This window comes from Lagopus muta, chromosome 5, assembly GCF_023343835.1.
Source record: "Lagopus muta isolate bLagMut1 chromosome 5, bLagMut1 primary, whole genome shotgun sequence".
Taxonomy (NCBI): Eukaryota; Metazoa; Chordata; class Aves; order Galliformes; family Phasianidae; genus Lagopus; species Lagopus muta.
Genome location: NC_064437.1, coordinates 47270829 through 47288039, shown reverse-complemented (window position 1 = coordinate 47288039; position 17211 = coordinate 47270829). Strand labels below are relative to the sequence as shown.

The 17211-nt window shown below is 45.9% G+C and overlaps 1 long non-coding RNA gene and 1 other non-coding gene across 18 annotated transcripts in view; both read right to left on the bottom strand.

Annotated features, from left to right (window-relative positions):
* Positions 1-17211, bottom strand: part of LOC125693953 (uncharacterized) — a 309716-nt gene that overhangs the window by 269742 nt on the left and 22763 nt on the right. The window lies entirely within an intron of this gene.
* TRNAE-UUC (transfer RNA glutamic acid (anticodon UUC)) lies at positions 8524-8595 on the bottom strand. Its single transcript has one exon. It is a non-coding gene; the product is annotated as a tRNA-Glu (tRNA).

Genomic DNA, 17211 nt, shown 5'->3' with positions numbered 1-17211 from the left:
ACCTCTTCTCCCACCCCCCATTTCATCTACCCCCAGCCAAAGTTTTCCCGAGCTCACCATATAATGCAGGTTTTCATGGCATGCCTGCTTATCAGGGCCCTGAAACTATGTGAGACATGCCTGCAGACAATGGGCCTGTCTCTCAGCCACGGAGGGCTCTGAAGGGATCCCTTTCAGCGCTCACAGATTGCTCTGTGTTCCCTTAATTGACAGACCCGGCCAAGTCTGACAGCAGTTGCGTGCAGCTGCTGCTGGCTGCCCTGTCTCAGGTGGGCCACCTTTCAGCAGGGAAATTGTTTCGATTGGCTTTATTGCAGGTAGCTTCTCCCGTTCAGCTGGCAGAATTCTCCTGGATCCTAACGGCTGACAGTTCAAGGCCAAACTTTCCCAGAAGGTTCTCTCGTTTCCCCGTTTCAAAAGCCACTACACCTAAGTAAGCTACCTTGAAAACGACTGGTCCTCAACCACAAGGCACGACTTCACTCAGTCAGAACTGCTAAGAATCTCTTGCTTACAAACCTCCGAGGTTTGGCCAGGACCTCCAACTAAGATCACAGAGCAAGAACAAGTGCTAACAACAAGTTCTTGAGGTTACTGAATGCTCTGGAGCCGCAGTCACAGTATCATAGATCATAGAAATGCTCAGGTTGGAAAAGACCTCAAAGATCATCGAGTCCAACTGCAACCTAACCATACTAGAAGGGCTGCAGCAGTTGCTCCTAGCAGATGGTAGGGATCCAGCAGAGGCTGGCTGTCACATTCCACTCAGGCTGCTTTCAATCTCAGGTACCAGTGGCGTCATTTATACAGTTATATGTAGTCTTTAATTGTGCAAATGAGCATTTGCTCGTGGAGGGGATAAAAAAAAAAAAAAGAGAGAGAGAAGAAGAAAAAAAGAGAAAATGAAGGTGGGGGGGGAAGGGGGAGAGAAGCGAGTAAGCTAGTATGTGCTCCTCTTGAATTCAGTAGCCTCAATCTCACCATCCTGGCTATTCCTCTACTCTCTGGTGCATTAATAGGCCATAAAGGCCAAGATAGCACATGCTTATATTACAACTACCAGCACAGCTCCTGGTTCTTTTCAGCATTCAAGATGAGAACTGGATAAGGCTTCAGATTTATCAGGGAAAGTATAAAAAAAAACATTCCCAATCCTTTTTCACCATTTACTTCTCCAGAGTTTCGTTGATTTTAAGATTATTTTTCCCCTACATCTGCACTCAGCCTTACGCTGCTTTTTATTACAACCCTTCTGCCAGACTTTGCTAAAGACCATATAGAACCAGTTTCAATTTCTAGGGGTCATTAATAAAGACTATTTTGAGAATCCACTCAGAAATCAGGGAACATTAAACTAAACTTCTGGGGCGCTCAATGAGCTATGCTTCTCCACAAGTGATGAGTCAAATGACCTAACCAACCGTTCTTCACTGGGAGGAGGAAAAAAAGAAAATGAAAAGAAAAACATTAGATTAAGTAATTACCAACTCCACCTTTCCCAGAGAACAGCAGAAAGAAAAAGCTTGCCTCTCCTGCTTCTCGGTGCAGAACAGGCAGAAAGCCATTTTTAGAAAAGCTTCTTTCCTTAAATACAAAGCTTTGGCATCTCAGGGCTGTAAAGCTGGACTCCCATAAGGCACATTCAGACATAATTGTTTTGTCCAGATTCATACGCAGTGTTGCAACTATATAATTTCCCCTGTGTTAAGACTGTATCTTTTTAGAATGGAAGCAACACACGTGTAAAAAAACAAAAGCAAAGTAAAGCCGTGCATCCCTTTCATGGAGCTTTTCAAGACTCCATCCTTCCATCTCCATGATCAGACACTTCTCTTGAGCTCTCAAGCTGCTAGAAATGGGATCCCACTCAAGAGATGGAAGAACATCAAAGGAAAGCACAGATGCAGTTGCACTAGCCTGCACGCTGGAGAGTAATTTCCCACTTTACCCAGCTACGCCATTCCAGCTGAAGCCCCTAAAACTAGCCAGCAAGATGAGGACTGAAGGCTCCACCCATCAGGATACAACAGGATACAATCCCTGAATGTTCTTGTTGTCCTAGCCGTGCCCAAGAACCAAAGCAAAAGGAAAGCTGCTATGTGACCAAAGTACTGGACTTGAGAAATCTGCCCTCACTTTCAAAAGTGACATACGATGCTCTGAATTTGCTTTCAAACTCCCATACGTTTCCCCCAAATGCTCAAGTCACAATTGCTACAGGATTTAGGATTTCTGGTGCCACCTCTTAGCTGTGTAGGGTATTTCAAAATAGTGGCGTTTAGCCTTTTATATACTATCCATAGAGAACAAGAATCTCTAGCAGAAGGCCCACACATTAAAAGATCAGAAATTCAGAGTTTTGCAAAACATCTTTACAAGTTGCCCTGTAACAAAGAAGGGAACAAACTCTTTTGGAGATGAAGCAAGGGGAAATGGTTTCAAACTGAAAGAGAAGATTTAGACTGGATATAAGGAGAAAGTTTTTTGCTGTAAAGGTAGAAGTACTGGAACAGATTGCCTGGAGATGTGGTGGATATCCTGACCCTAGAGCCATCCACGGTCAGGCTGGGTGGGGCTCTGAGCACCTGATGGAGCTGCAGGCGGCCCCGTCCATTGCAGGGCAGTTGGACCAGAAGCCTTTAAGGGTCCCTTCCCCTCAAACAATGCTATGATTCTACCTATAGCTCTCCTCCAGCTACAGCATCTGCGCATTTCCCATGCGACACGAGTCAAATCTTCCCTCATTTTCTGGGTGCATCCCTGGATGATGTATTGCTTTTAATTCTTTGTCCTTTTTTTATTTTTATTTTTTAAATTGTTAGTTGGCACTTTCCTTTACTGAACATTATCTGAAGTGGTACTTGAACAGTTGAACAGAAGGGGACGCAAAGTCACAGGGTTGTTTGCTTTTTTCCCCACATCAGACTAACTTGTGGGATTTCCTGAAGATGCACAGAAGTTGGATTCATCTGCTCTCTGAAATCTGATCTCCCTTCCAAGGAAAGATCTGTTGCATCTCACTTTTGCATGCTCTGTCAAAGACTCACTGCAGTAAACACCAGATTTTCAATCAGCTGTTAAGGTAGCATGCAACTTAGGAAGAAATCACTATGGCTGGAATCTGCTTGGCTGAAAATAGCGTCAGTGAGACCATGGACAAAAGGAGCAGCTACAGGCTCAATCACAGACAGCAGAAGTACAGGACAAATAGTAGAGGCCTCACACTGAACATCCCTAAATTCAGTGCTGTGCATCCTTGTGCTTTTTTTCCCGGAACAAAAATGCTTCGTCGGGAAAGTCTCCAAAGCCAAAGAGGAGAGGCCCAGGGGGAGGGAAAAGCAAGAGGCCCTGAGGACGAATGATTCTGACTGTATTAGGTGACAGCCAAACAAACAGCTAACACCCATCTCTCTTGATGATACCTAAGCTAAGGAAGCAACCAACCACCAAGGATTTGAAAGGACTTCAAGTGACTGCACTGGGAACTCACAGATCTTGATCCTGAGCACTGCAGTGAGAGTCTGGTCACCGACATTTCAAGAAGCTGTTGCTCCCAGTCTGACATGGGGCTCTGCCAGGCTTTTGGTGCTGCCCAGGCGAGGGCAGGAGATCCAAGGGACAGAGCTCACAGGGCAGAGGCTCTGCAGCTCTCCCGGTCCCTTGGTCAGATCAGGATGGGAGTGCAGAGAGTGGCAGGGAAGGGAGATGATCCAAGGCTACCTGCAGCGTCCTCCATGGGGCCATGCACACATACCCAGGGCTCACGAGCAACCCTTGGAGGGCAACATCAGTCACTTCCACCAGAGGGGGAGGCGTGGAATATAACTAGGAAAGCAGCTCAGCTGCAGCAAAGCCACACAAAGTTGGTCTGTTCGGCTGCCTTTGTGGCACTGTTGTATTTATTGAAGGCAGCAGCAGTTTGTTCTGTCCTTTCAGTTACAGTACGGGACCCGATCAGGGTGCAGATGGGACTACAAAGCAGCCCTTGTTGTCAGTAATGTGACTCACATGTCAGGCTCTTATTTGCTGTCAGTGGCTTTATTAAAGTCTACAGTTTCAGACCCTAGACCCTTGCCTATTGTATCCCCTGGCCCCAGAGATTCTCTTAGGGAGCACTCACAATTACCAACTCTCTCACAAGAGCACACAAACACACAGAGCTGGCATAGCAACTGTGCACTCAGGGGTGATGCCCAGGCTAAAGACAAGCTGGGTGCTTTTCATCTTTAGAACTAAAACGTGCAGAAATGGACAGTAAATTCTGGAGGCAGTTTCTGGAACAGGATCTCTTCCCTTGAGACCAGCTGGTAACACATTCATGTTTGTTTATTGATATATTCTGCAATTATGGACATGCTAACACACTCATACGTGTATTCATTGCTATGTTCTCATCCACACCAACATACTCATCCACACTTGCTCACTTGCATGTTTGCACACATGCTTGCATGCTGCTATTGACATAGAGGCGTCCAGCCACCACACACTCCACAGCCATGCTGACAAGCCCTGCACACATAGCCAGTCACACAGGCGGGTCGTGCACCCCCACCGCTGCATTCTCACACACTACATGCAGGTTACAATGGCACGATGTTATAGTCTGTATGTATTTTCAGAGACTCAGCAGGCACTAATGGGCCTGAACATCCACTGGTAAACACAGATGAGAATTCCCATGAAGGCACTCACATTTCCTCATTTACAATTGCTTCCTTAGAACAAAATTCCCATTTCAGACATATGGTTGAAGCTAAAGATGGATCCTGAGCAAATCTTAGCATAAAGGGCTCAGGACCTAAATGCTACATAAAGGACAACTCCTCCAGCACCACCAGAACTAGAGCTGATGAGAGCAGAAGCTTCACCTCCTGAAAAGAAGTTACCTACCACTGCCTCATTTCTTCCCCTTCATAAAAGGGTTCTCTTTCTACCTGCAGGAAAGCAGGAGGCTTGCCAACAGCCACGCTGTACTGCACCAAGGCCGCACTTTGGATCAGACATCTACAGGAGAAGCCAGGAAACAGGATGTCAAGAACACTAAAAGCTGCTAGAAGAAGAATGGAGATAACTGGGAGATAAACAGGAGCTGTGACAAGAGGAGGACTGGGTGGACATCTGGAGATAGCAATGGGAATCCCCTAACTGATTTCTGCATTGGACTAGACATGGTCTCACACAAGCTGTTCTTGCCCAAGTGTCTTCACCAACATCCATGAAATAACCACTGCACACACACGTGTTGTGCACATGTCAGAAAGGCCAGATAAGTCTATACTTATTTTTTGTTCAAAAAAGAGCTTATGCGTATATTTAACATTAATAGCAAATTAACTTCAGCAAGAATAAAGTCCACAATTTCCTCTCATCTAGCAGGAATGCTGTATCTGTATTTGTAGCAGTGTAAGGACAATGTTCTATAATATTTTTAAAATGAGATCATGGCTGGTGGTAAGCACAGAATATCAATTAAAACAATCCAGACATACAATCATACTACCACATAGTTTCTGTAATAATTTGCAAAGCAGTTTGGGATCTTTTCAATGTTCTGCAGTTGCTTTGTGTGACGGTAAACCCCAGTGGACTCGAGGAGAAAGAAGCGCCTCCGTGAGCTGAGTGTAATGAAGATGCTTTCACCCACCTCTAGAGGCTCTGGGGATTACAGTCTGAACACCCTACAACCTGTGTTTGAAAACACCTTTGGCTGCTGGATGTTTGCTTGTGTACCACTCTGCCTTTTTGCTACCCATCTCAACAGCTTGATCATATGCTTTTATGTAAAAGCTTGTTAAGATCACTCTGACTCTACTCAGTTCACTTAAGTAGTAGCCTGGCTGCCATTTCAATCCCTCTGCTGTGCAAATTATATTCAGCTCTTACCAAGCTGCAACAGGAGCAAAGAAAACAGCATAAGGCAGGGCCTTTAGATGACCTGAGGCACAGTTACAACTAAGCAGCCCACAGAACTACTAAGCTTTATAGCCATTTCTTCCCTGGCCTGGAAACCTTGCCATGCTCTGCTGCCCTGTGACTGCATAGCTGCCCCCCCCAGGCTACCTGCCAGCACAGATCTCTCTTGTAGTAAGTGCCCACTGCTTTTCTTTTACGCAGCAAAATGGAGCTGCTTGTCTTCCCTCTCAAGAACATCCACAGCTGGCTGGACTTCAGTATTTTCCATTCTGGGCAAAGAGCTCCACCTCTTATCAGCCTCTCCTCCTACACCCTCCACTAATTGGTGCATCTCTGTATCAACACCCTTATGCCTCCTCCCAGGATGTCCTTTATGAATAAGCAGAGCTCCTTATAAATGCCTCTAGGTTGTTTTTGATGTTCACCATGAAATGTCTCCTTGAGAAGTCCTTTAGGGTGGCATATTCAAAAAACTTGGTCCCATTTGCTTCCCTGTCTTGTAAAGAGTCTCCTTACTTCCAACAGCATTAGCCAGATGTGCTAAGTATGAGGGCTGTTCCAATAGTAACACCTCCTTTTTTATTATGTTGGTCCAGGATGCTGGAGGGAACTGTTGGGGGATGGCAGCAGAGGCTGAACCTTCCCACCAGTATTCCATCCCATTTTGTTACTGTGTGATAGATGGCAGCAGAAGGGCAGTCTGACAAAACGGCATGTGAAGCAAAGGTGTGTCACTGAATTCCTCCAAGCAGAAAGAAATGGCACCCATTGACATTCATCAATGCTTGCTGAATGTTTATGGAGACCAAACAGGGGATATGAGCACAGTGAGGCGGCGAGTGGTGCATTTCAGAATAGCAACAGTGGGTCACCTCCACTGGTGCAGATGCTCACAAGCACTGCATGCGGGTCTTGCTCATCACTGGCAAAAATGCATGGCTAATGGTGGCAATTATGCTGAAAAATGGTGTTTCGTAGTTGAGAATTTGCTCTATCAAATAGCATTACTGTGCCCTTTGTAGCTGTTTTCATTTCCATGGAAATAAATAGAAGGCACTACCTTCAGAGAGATACACGTATTATGAATTAAAGATCAGGTCCCATAGATCTGATCCAGCTTAATCTCAAGCCAAACTCTCACCATCAGAGTACATTCCACTGTGTGGTCTAGTCACAACAATCACAAACAAGTTCTTGATCCACAGATGCAGGATGTTTGTATTCTTACACATTCACCATCACCATGCAATGAGATTACAGTAGCAGTCCACATGTCGGTGTAATTTGCAGCCCCCTGGGGTAACTGCCTAACCTCCTCTGGTGCTGGCTGGGCAACACATGGAAAATCAGCAGCCTGCTGCAGCCTCTGCTGAAAAGTTCATCTTCCAGCTCATGAGTTATAAGATCTGCAACCCCACCCTGGCAGCTGGCAACACATCCTCAGCTGCATTACATAAGAATTGTAGAAATACATGGTATTGAAGCACCTAAAAATGTAACAGCATTTCCTCCAATTCAGGCACGTGGCCCAATTCTGGAGAAATTTTCCCCGAAGGGTTTTTATCTACCGACATAGCCTAGGTCTGAGCTGGCTCCCTCTTCAACTTTCTATCTGTTGGCCCTGCTTGCTAGATAAATAGCTATGCTCATACAGAGAAACCTGCACTAATAAAAACTTAGACAGCCAGAAATCTGCTGCCAACAAGCAAAATATCCTATATTTCACTGCTCTGTCATGGGAGAGTCATATCTCAGTGAACAAATATTCGTTCCCAAACAATGTGCTATTGCATAAAATATCTCCAGTACATCCTGGAAAAATGACTGCAAAACAAGGCAATCTGAGCTTCAGATTCTTCTTGCTTTTTCTTCTCCTCCTTCCTCCTCAAACACTTGGGACTATTTGAAGAGGAGTTTAGCTTTTTTTTTTCCCATGTGGTTATGTTCTTTAACTCTTTCCTCTCTCCAATTAAGTCAAGTGGAACAGTGCTTCAGCCTGCGCTTTTTCCTTTTACTGAGCTCAATCAGTAGAAAATGCATTGGCTTCTCTGGTGCCAGTCATAATTATCTGATCAGGTCATAATCTTCTGCCTCAGACTGCTAGAGCCTTGAAGCCAGAAATCGCCTTTTGTTTGTTCTGCATTCCTACGTTGCCCAGCACAGCGATGCCTTCATAGGTAATGCGCCTCCCTGGCATTCTGGCAATAGAAATAATAAACACTGGTAAGTGAGGCTCGCAGCACTGAAGGTGGTGGGGGCGTTTCCTGATGATGTTAGTGAAGTCAGAAAGAGGTTATTTGTCCAGCAGTCACACTCTGTGGGACTGAGTTCTGTACCTGCAAGGTCCTGATGCACTCATGATGGGCCTCCCCCCAGATAAACCTTAGTAACACAGGATGGATGGGCTGGAAGATCCGTTAAAGACCCCCTCGGTTCCAAGCCCCCTGCAGGGCTGCCCACCCAGCAGATCAGGCAGTGCAGGCTCTCTCTCATGCACCTCCCACCCCTGAGCTCACCTCTCTCTGCGTAAGGAATTTCCCCCCAACATCCAACCTAAATCTCCCCTCCTTCAGTTCAAAACCCCTTCCCCCTTGAAAAGGGAAACCCTTCCCATACCGGGAGTCGAACCCGGGCCGCCTGGGTGAAAACCAGGAATCCTAACCACTAGACCATATGGGAAGCACTGACAAAATAAAATGAATACTGGAAAACAATTCAGCTTCTGGGTTGCTGAGTACCAAGACACCACTTCTATCAAACAAGTAAAGCAACGTCCTTATGGAATTTTTTATAGCTCAGGGCAAGCGAAGGTGTAAGTTGCAGTGCAAACATGAAGACAGTCCTCCTAAAATTCCTTTTCTGATTTATACCAAATATAGAATTCCCTGCTCACTCACTAAAACCGTCATGTATTCCTCATGCAAACTCTGAAGCAAATTCCACCTTGTAGGTCAGCATGAGCTCTATTTCTTAAGGATAGCTAATCAGTATCTTCTGATACTGTTACAGTGCTTCTGTACAGTAACTTCTGACAGTTACACGACTGCATTTGTCCTCACAACTCTGCATGACTGCACGCATGCTCTGAGACCCTGCAGTACAACAAGTACTACTGTGGCACCAACTGATCATTGTTATCTCATGGATAACATTTCAAGAAGGTGGCTTCCTATTAAGGATGCAGCCCTATAGAAGGCTTCAGCACTTGGAGAGCATGGCTCGTCCTGCTGATCTCAAAGCAAACCAATTCCAGGTCAGTGAGTCCTTCTCACTCCAGATGGGCACACACCAGGTCTTGGGGCTTACAGATGAATGAGGAAGCAAAGAAAGGAAGACAAATGTGTCTCGATAAAGCAAGTTTTACTATTCCGTCACTTTCAAAACTCATGTTTGTGAGAGCATGGAGCTATGGCATGTGTCACTGAAGTATTTTAAAAGAGAAAAAATCCACAATCATATGAATAGAGCCACTTGGTATACAAGAGAAGAGGAGGACTGTTCCATGGCTGGGATTAGGAAAGGACAGGCACTGCTTACATGTACCTGCCTCAGCCCCTTTCTGAGGCCCTGCAGAGCTCAAGAGTGCAGCAGAGACAAGCTCCCTGGAGCTAACCCTCACCTCCCTCTTCTCCCAGCTTGCATATGCATTCAGCATATACATATATATATATTGTGGGCAGCATTAGGAAGGTTGATTCTAGCTCCTGTAGTTATATGCGTATTGCAAATACCAAGACAGGCACTGATCTTGGATACATTAGAATTAATATTCAAAACAGCATTACTGGACTTTCCATGATTTAGTTTTTCTAGTTGGAGTAAAGAATAAAAACACCAAATCTTCTTCCAGTTCCAAACATAACTCCACCAAGAAACATGTTTCCCATCAACAAATGCTAATAGAAAATGTTCCCCACTGCTCCCCTGAAACTGTTATGCAGATGAAATGTTTCCTGCCAATAACGACAAGTTACCTGCAGTTAAAACAGCAGCTAATCAGCTTTACTCACCATTAATGTGAAATGAACACAATGCTAAGACTACAAACAACCATGATGGTTGTTGGCTGCACCAAGAGAGTGGTCCTTACCACGTTCTCCACACACAGCAAAAGGACAAGCCTTTGAGGACTGCTTTGCTACAGGAAGGCGTTGCTGGTTTTAATTGATGGAAGATGCACAGTACCAGGCTGGAAAAGTTATCTGCAACCTCCATTTTCTCTCCAACTCAACACACACGTCCCCTTACTTCACCTTCAGTAACATCACCTACCCATGGGTTGGCCCTGCACAGAACAGGCAGTGACCAGCAGCCTCTCCTACTCAGGCCTCGGTGCTTATTGAACATAAAGCACTCCCAAATACATACGAGCAAACTACCATCCAGCCCAGTTCCCTCATTGGCATGTAAGTTACAAATATTGCGTACATCAGGCGGCACTTTGTCAAGACAGACAACACTTACAGTCATACAGTAGGAATCCTCCATAAATCTACAGCTTTTCCTTAATCCTGACATCTCAAGTTCCCTGCTGCAGCAGTTCACGTCACAGATGCAATCAGTACCACTGAACAATTCATGATCATGGCAGTTAGTGCCAGCATACTTGATGTCAAATTAAAAACATCAAAAGACTTGCCATCGCTGCTTCCACATCCACACACCACAACTCCCACCACATTCCCAAGATGCTATTCCCACTTGCTAACTCGCTCTCCAGCCAGCAGAAAGCTACACAAGCCCGCAGAGCACTCACAGATAGAGGCAACGGAACACACTGCTTGTACAAAGGTTTGGACATCTACTCAGCAAGGCTCTATGTGCATTATAGTACAGCAGCATAAGAATTCTTCAGCTCTCACAGAAAGGAAGTATTAGACGCTTTTCTACCATGAAACTACATATGTAGCCAGACAGTCAGCACTCAATCAGCTGGTATAAAGCTGCATGGTTCCCTTTGAACTCAAAGAAATTACCTCATTTGTACAGCTCTCAAGGGCGAAGATCACTGTAAGTATCTGGAACACTGAATTTTCAGCTCTTTGTAGCCAAACCACCAAACACAGACAGTCAACCACAACACTCAGCTCAGGTTAGGTAGGACCTTATCCCACGTGCAAGGCTCTCCTTTGGCAATGCAGACACAGAACTCTGGTGCCAGCAGACTCAAATATCTTCTTAATTTTAAAGCTAGAGGAAATGTTTGAACTGTAGAGAACGCTGGGATTTTTGTTAGGAGCAGGATTTAAAGAGATATGGATACAGCAAAGGATATTTACTGAATTTTGCAAGAGAAAATACAGTTAGCACAGCTGGAATGGGGCTGTATGGTCGCAACGAAAATAGAGGGTATAGCAACGCCATGTTTGGGATTTGAGCTAAAATTAGGATCTGAAAAGCCATACTTATTACTGCCCTCTGCCAAACATAAAGGAAAGCCAAGCTCTGATACCAAGAGATGAAAACATCAGATCCTGGGTAGCAAACCTAAAATTCAAAGTAGGGTAGGGTTGAGGACAGAGACTGGAACAGAGATTAGATATGCTAGGCATGAAAGCTGCTTGAAAAGTAATGCCTTCTATTTTGTTCTGCTGGCCCAGAACATCAAAGTCAGACGGTGGTTCTATGGCAGTAGAGATTGAACCCTCTCACCAATATTCCATTCTATTGGCACGTGACATAGGGGCAGTCTAACAAAACGGGTTCTGACACAGAAGTGAATATGAAGCAAAGATGTATCACTGAATTTCTCTGTGCCAAAAAAAAAAAAAATGGCATCCATTGACATCCATCAGTGCTTGCTGAACATTTACAGAGACCAAGCAGTGGATGTGAGCACAGGTAGATGGTGGATGCTGTTTCAGCAGTGCTGACAGCGGGTCACTCTCACTGGGGCAGATATTTACAAGGACAGCATGCAGGTCTTGTTCACCACTGGTGAAAATGCATTGCTAATAATGAATAATAATAATATTGATGATGATATAATAATGAATTATAATGATAATGAAATATGAATATGAAACACAAACATGAAATAATAATGAAAAATGTTATTTTGGAGCTCAGAATTTGCTCTATCAAATGGTGTTATTGTGCTCTTTGTATCTGTTGTAGTTTCCATGGAAATAAATAGGAGGCACAGCATTCAGAGCAGCCCTGGTAATTGTGTAAATGAAGACTCACAAATCTGGATGAAAGTTGGTGTACTGCAGTCAAATATTTATTCCTAATTTTGCACTGGTGCCTGGGCAGAGGTCAAGGCAGGGTTAGTATGACAATTAGGCTCCAGCTTAGCATTCCAGAAATGAGGTTCCGCGAAACAATTTTTGTTGCTTGTTTCTGCAACCTGCCCAGGGATAAGCAGACTAAAATGTACAATATTTAATTGTCAGACAGAATGGGGTTACTGAGCCATGATCAACGCTGGAGCTGGAACTGCATCATTACTTGAGGTAAGATAAGTGGTAAAATCAGTATCAGCATATTTAAACATCTTCTGATTAACTTCTGGACATAACTGAATTCCTAGGCCATCATCCGTGCCAGGAATAAAGTTAGGACTAGAACTAAGATTCAGCATGCAGTTTCGTGCACTCAAGTTTACTGGTAAATTGCATCCAGGCTGCAGCAGGATTGCAGCCTGCCCCAGGGGATTCGAGTTTTTCCTACCTAATGTTCAGAGATAACAGTTCCTTCAGCCATAAATGACACTGAGGAGCTCACACCTAGGGCAACAGTGTCCTACCACCACTGCTGAACTCTCACAGGCCCTCAGTGATAAGACAACAGATTGACAGTCAAACATTTGGTGTTTGATTTCTGGCCTGTACTACACCCCTGTGTTGCAGTGATCAGTAAGGCTGGTTATAGCTTGGCTTGGCATCAGGATGGGAGAGCTTTGTGCTTAGTTTTACCTGGTCCTTAAAGAAAAACTAAGGCAGAAGGCTGGAATGCACAGTGCTCAGCTATCACAAAGCTAGGGCTACATGGGCTTTGAGCAGTTCTGGGCTTAGAGATGGCACTAGGTTTTGGATCCTGGATCGAACATCACGCAAAGGCAGGTTTATTGCTACGTTATTCTAGATCTATGGATAGCTAAAGAGCTGGGATCAGTAAATTCACGCACCTTATCCTTAATTTCAGACACAACTAGATTCACACACTGCAACTGAAGCTAAACAAAGCCTGGTGTTAGGAGTGAGTTAGGAGAAAGAGGCTTAGCAGAGAATGCTGTCAACCCCATAAAGATAAAGCGAGAACCATCAACAGCAGATCCAAGTGTGCTCTACCGAATGGTCAGGCAGCTGCTGCTGTCTCTCTCTCAGGCACTGTTCATAGAATCACAGAATGGTTTGGGTTGGAAAAGACCTTGAAGATCATCTAGTTCCACCATCTAGCCCCTGTTGCCTGGGAAGGCTTCAGTACGGGGCTTCAGACATGAAGTGCACAAAACAAGCCTTGTGATAAGAGTCACAGTCACGTTCTGTGTCAGCACGCTCAGACTGAAGCAGCAAAAATGAGTGGCAACACCACCCAATTTGAATCTGTGCTTAACTTGAAACCAAGCATGCCATGAACAGCACTATGATGGCGATCACGAGGATTACTGCTTGGGACAGGATGCCCTGTGGTGCACGGGGAATTGCTAAATTCTGCCTCATCTGCGGAGGTAATTTCACAGTCAAATGTGGAAATCTGCCTTCAAAGAAAAAAAAATTAAAATAGAACAACGGCCCTTTCCTGTCCCTAGTGTAAATATGGGGCTCTTGCCAATCATTCTCCATTTCCAGAATTTCTACCATTTTCTTTGGAAATGCATTTGAGAATATTAATTTAATCTCTGCCTTAAGAATCACAGAAGCACTCTTCTAAGCACCCTCTCCTTCAGTGTACAGTTGTTGCCTTTCACAGTCAGCGAAGGTTTCGCACATCTCACTGTGATGAGACGTTAGAAGACAGATCTATGCAGGAATCAATAGCAGTCTGGCTTACTGCTAGTTTACACCTTGTTTCCTCGTTGAGATATATCTCATTTTTACCTGGCATCCCAAGCTTTGTTAGGTTTGAAGGGAGGTGTTTCTTCCTCAGCAACTTACAAGTGAGGTAGCACGTAATGCGCTTACGAGTTAGCGTAGAGTTTGAGTCTAAGCAGAGAGCAGGCAGGCAGGCAGGCAGGCAGGCATCCATCCCTCCCTCCCTCCGGCTGAGACACCCGCTCGGCGGTACCGTGCGGCACGGAGCCCGGCGCGCCCTCCCCCGGGGTCTCTCCCTCCCCTGGGGTCGCTCCCTTCCCGGGGTCGCTCCCTCGGACCGGCTGCAGAGCTGCGGCCCGGCCCTGCGCTCCGCCAAAAGGCGGCCTGCGGCGCCCCCTGGCGGCCCTGTGCCCTGCGGAAAGCCCCCGGCCGAAGGGGACGCGGAGCTCCGCGCTGCTCGCGGCCCCCACCTCGTTCTCAGGGTGCTAAAAGAGCAGGTTTGCATGCAAAAACCCACCCGGCCCCATTTCAGCAGATGCACGTTCATTTCTATTCCTTTTCATTCTTCACAGAACATGTTATAATCTTTGATCATCATTTGTTTAAATTGTATAAGTAATCTGCCCGGTTTTAATAGGATTTTTCTATGAATCTGCAACAAACCATGAAATGTGATATTTTCACCATGACCGACCCAGGAAATTAGTCAACTTTGTCCTTGATTTACATGGGGCCTGGCCAACTCCTCCTGCAGCACAGAGGCAGGAGCTCACAGCCTGCTCCCTCCGCTTTTCTATTCTCTGTTTCCTTCCCCTCTCCAAGCAGTTGTGCATACAGCAGACTCCCAGCCTTACAAGCCATAAGCAGACCCTGAATTCAGCAATGTCACAGTCCTTCCGACTTCTGCGGTAGCCCAAATCGACGCGTGAGGCCCCAGAACAGACGGGAGCAAAGCTCCAAATACACATCATGTTTAATAATAATAGTAAACATTTGGGAGATCGTATTTTCAGTTTCCTTCTGATCCTTTTGAAGGCAACGGAAAGATTTCTTGGAGTTCTACACAGCACACACGTGAACCCTTAAAATAAAACTAAGATTCTTATGCAACAATTCTTTCTATATTATAGGAAAAAAAGCCACTGTGATCAGAGTTGAAGACATTGAGCTATTTCTGGGGCAGAAACAAATCAGAGCCATTTGAGCCGGTTCTCCTATCCATCCTTTGTGCGAGCATTTTGCTTTGTTTTAAATAACATCTATTTTCTTTCCTCACCTTTACAGAAATCACTTCATAAGGATTTGAGTCTGTGGGCTTGATTTTTCACTTAGTTGTTGATGAGAGCATGTACATGTGAGCTTTGGACAGAAAGTGAAGCTGGAAGGCAGCAACTAGGCACTGGAACCGAGATACAAAAATGCCTGACACAGCCCTTTGTTGGGTGACGTGTCCTTCAGCCCAGGCCCTGTGCTCAGTGCTTCCCATGGTGGTGGGCTCCCTGTCATGCCTTGCTGCTCTGCAGGAAGTCACAGCTGCAAGGAGAAAGGTGTACTTCCATACGCCCAGATCTCATAAGACTCTACAAAACCATGCAGATGCTGCAACTTGGGCAAACACAGCAGCACGGCCTGCAGGAGCTCGCTGCTGGTTAAACAAGGAGAAAGGAAAGCGCCCATCTCCTGCCCTGAGCAGCCCCGGGACGGCACAGCCGTGGAGACACGTGGACACACTGCCACCTATGCTCAGCAGCGCTGTGCCTCTGTGATCCCGCCCAGCAGGCACCAGTGTGAGCGTGACACTACGCCCTGATACAAAACATGCAGATACCATAGCGTACAAAACATACTGCAATTGAATTCAAAGCTTTTTTCCCCTCATCCCACAAAAGCGCGGTCCCTGTGCACACGCAAATACTCAGCATTCGCTATGGGGTCCCCCAGTGCCATCAGGATGTTGCATTCCCACCAGAAGCTAGTAGCACTCAGGAAGCCATGGTTCCAAGCCATCATCATTGCTAAGCCATCTTCTGACCTTATCTGGCCATCTCCCCAGCTATTTCAAGTTAAAAACTCTTGCAGACAGAGGCTGCCCATCACTGCACGAGCATTTGCTATGTGGCAGGGTAGGGACCAGACATCAGCTGGCTCCTGGCCTGTTCCTCTTCTCCCTGCAGCAACGCTGCATTTTGGCACACCCAGCAAAGCCATCGTATTTCCCATCATCAAACTGCCCAAGAAGAATTGGTACCCCTTCCTTCCCACACTCAGCCCCAGCATCTCTGGGCAGCCAGACTGTGTGCCCTGGAGGCATTTACACCCAACTTCCTAATCGAGGCTGCCCGGCCTCCCTTCCCCCATGTCCCCAGTAACCAACCCTCTCCCCAGCCTGCAAACAGCCCCTAAGGTTAGGTTTTATATTTCTTATCCACTGGCCCCTCCACTCCCACCAAGTCAAACTTCAACCAAACAAAAAAGAAAACAGAGAGAGAAAGAAAGAAAGAAAGGCCCCGAGAGGCTCCCGGTTGTTCCAATCAGGTCACTGTTTCCATACCAATTAGGACAGATGCAAAGCACATTATTAAAAATAGGTCTGCAGACCCATCTATGTTGATTATTGTCCTCTGTTTCCGTCCCCAGCCAACTCCGTTAATTAATAAAGAAACTGCCAGGGAAGGAGGGGGAGAAAGGGTGGCAGGGATTCCCCTGACTGGAGCCTCCTGTTCAGAGAGTTCAAGAGAGAAATTGGACACTTGAGCCCCTCTGCCATTTTCCATTGTGTGTGTTTTTCCTAATGAACGGTTTAGTGATGCAGGGCTGGAAGTCAGCTTTCCCCCACCCCCACTAACTACCATCCATCATTAAGTGACCCAGTAAGAGGCACTGAGTACTTAACCCTCTCTAGAAGAAGTCAGATTGTTGTGGGGCTGGCTTTTCCTCTCCAACCATCCCTTCGCTCCCCGCCACTTTGCCTTTCTCTAAAGCCATCTCAGCACTTTCTGGAGGGGATTGCTCTTCCTTAGAGGAGCCCAAAGAAAAGGCAGCAGGAGCGACCCGGAGCCAGCCTTTGTACAGAAGAGGCAGCACTCGTGGTGGAAAACCAGGGACGATGTCCTGGCTTTGTTGAGACCAGTGGAGGCAGGATTTTCCTCCCAGCTGTCAAAATATCAGCCTCAGAGGGCAAAGAAGTCGATGGGGAGATGGCCCTATAGGCTGTGTGAGGGACTGTGCTGATCAATATACATGCTGGTAATTTGCAAGAGGAGAAAGAATACAGTCAGTAAAAGTCAAAGAGGGCTGAGAGAAGCACAAGTGATAGATA